At 39.2% G+C, this 2256-nt stretch overlaps 2 protein-coding genes across 5 annotated transcripts in view; one reads left to right on the top strand and one right to left on the bottom strand.

Annotated features, from left to right (window-relative positions):
• Nucleotides 1-2256, bottom strand: part of LOC147871749 (uncharacterized) — a 260188-nt gene that overhangs the window by 32865 nt on the left and 225067 nt on the right. The gene's annotated exons all lie outside the window — the stretch shown is intronic.
• LOC110834927 (dystrophin, isoforms A/C/F/G/H-like) overlaps nt 1-2256 on the top strand; it is a 330291-nt gene that overhangs the window by 231196 nt on the left and 96839 nt on the right. The gene's annotated exons all lie outside the window — the stretch shown is intronic.

Below are 2256 nucleotides of genomic sequence, written 5' to 3'. Positions count from 1 at the left end.
TTAGACGGACAAAACCGAATAATTAATTTAATATTTGATTCACAATATGACGCAATTATACTATTTTAAAAATAAATAAAGCATAAGATCAAGATTTTGAACATCACTGATTTATGTTCAACAAAATATAATGCTGAGCAAAAGATGCAGAAACTCCCTGAAGGATAAATATTTTGCAGATGTGATGTGTCATGACCTTTCTTCTACATGTGATACTGCATTGGCCACTGACACTAATGCCATGTTAGCAATGAAAAAGTGGTATTATACTTCTTTGCAATATTCATGTATGACTCACTGCTGGATGCAGAAAAGCTCAAACAATAAGCACAAAGTGTGACAGAAAAATCGTAAGAACAGACCTTGGTGTTCAAGTTCCCTAAATAAACAATGCAACTACGCAGAATCTTACTAAACAAGAGCTGACATTAGGACGACAAAATGTCAGTATCAAGTATTAACAGAAGAAAAGAATGGCATCAACATTAACCTTGCAAAGCTCAAATGGGTCTTGCAGAATAAAACAGGTGTATCAAAAGGGACCATGAAAACTGCAACAAGATCACTGAAACTATTTAGGGTTTGAGGTTTTCATGGCAGTGAGTCTGAAGATGGCTGTCTTCTTGGTTGTTGCACCATGTACTGTTGTAGGTTTGTCAACATTTCAGAGGTCCTTGCTGCTTCCATCATCGTCGCCCGGATGACGGAGGACAGCCATCTTCATCGTTGAAACCATCCGTGTCTAATACAGAATGAAGTATTACACTGCACCATACATGAGTACTGCAAGGGAGCGAGCAACTCCTTCCTCATTTGATTCAAAGTATTTTGTGACGAGACACAGCTATCACTTACAGTGAAAAGATAATGCAATGGCACTTAAAAAATATCCATACAGCAGAAATACTTATGATCATAAACCACCAAAAACCAATTGTTACAATACAATGGAATGTACTAACCAGTTGCTTAAAATTATTTTCCAGATGTAGTTCCAAAAGAAGCATATTTCAGGGAATTCCATTTAAAACGAAGCCTCAGCTCCTATACATGAAACCCTTTTACAAACAAAATTATGAAACAAATGGCGATATTAAAGCTGCATTCTGCTACTACAGATGATGAACTATTTTAAATTCGTACAGCCATAATTTGAGGCATATTGTCGCTCGATTAATAATTGTCACAGACAAACACTTTCTCTATCCCAAAACTTTGTTAACTTTCTGTGTATTGTCTTATTTTGCACTTCCTTCAGAGGATATACATTGCTAAATGCCTAAAAAACAGCTGAAAATTATTCTGGTGCAAAGAAATGCTTGAGAATAAACATCTTCTGCTCATGAATACACCTTGTTTGCACACGCACAGCCCAACAGCTGTGAGCAAGGGCCTAGTAACCAGGACGAAATTCAATGTAATGTCATGAGGAAGGTTGAGAGTTCATTACACTGGGAGGAACATGCTTCTGATTCCAATTTGTTAAATGAAATTATTAAATCTTAAATATTTATTATTTCTTTCATCACCTCTTTTCCTCATCAGAAAGCAGCCCACTCCCCTGTTCTACTAATCAGCACCATCAAATTCTACTTCCACCTCACATAACACTTCTAAAAATACCCTGTCACCACACATTCACCCAGGAGATGGCTACTGCAGTGTTTGCCAAAACACTGGATAACTATCAACATTTGACGCAGCCTATACCCAAGAGCCAAAGTTACATACTGAACTCCAACTGTGAAAACTTAAAAATAAAAAGTAATGTTGTCCCACTATACACCATGTAGGCGCTTGCGGGGAGAAGAGGTACAGCTCCTACTCATTCTTGACCTCGGCACTAGATGGTGTGAGTGGTCAGCATCACGGCCTGGCCGCGCTTTACCCCTGGGAAAGGACCCTGATACCGACTGGATGGGAGACTGGGTCGGCCCCAGAACCAGTTTGGACGCAGAGGTTAGAGGTAAAATCCTCTGCCTCTGTCGGGGATCAAAACCCCGGTCGTCCAGTCCATAGCCAGTCACTATAATGACTGAGCTATGCCAGGCACATGATGTGAAAACTTAAGGACAAGAAATTCAAATAGTATCTCAAAGTGAAGCTTTGGGCTACTGACTACAGCTTGGGGCAATAACTAGAATACTTAATCCCAGAACACCGTAACAAAAAGTACGAAGTATTTCTCAAGCAATAAAATCTACTGATCTGGACCTCAGAGAGTAAACACATTGCTGATGTACTTTCCCACCTGAC

This window comes from Zootermopsis nevadensis, unplaced genomic scaffold (genome assembly GCF_977971745.1).
Source record: "Zootermopsis nevadensis isolate Lab colony 2312 unplaced genomic scaffold, Znev_1.0 Znev_ptg000040l, whole genome shotgun sequence".
Classification (NCBI taxonomy): Eukaryota; Metazoa; Arthropoda; class Insecta; order Blattodea; family Termopsidae; genus Zootermopsis; species Zootermopsis nevadensis.
The sequence above is the reverse complement of the archived record's forward strand: the minus strand, read 5'-3'. Positions and strand labels throughout refer to the sequence as shown.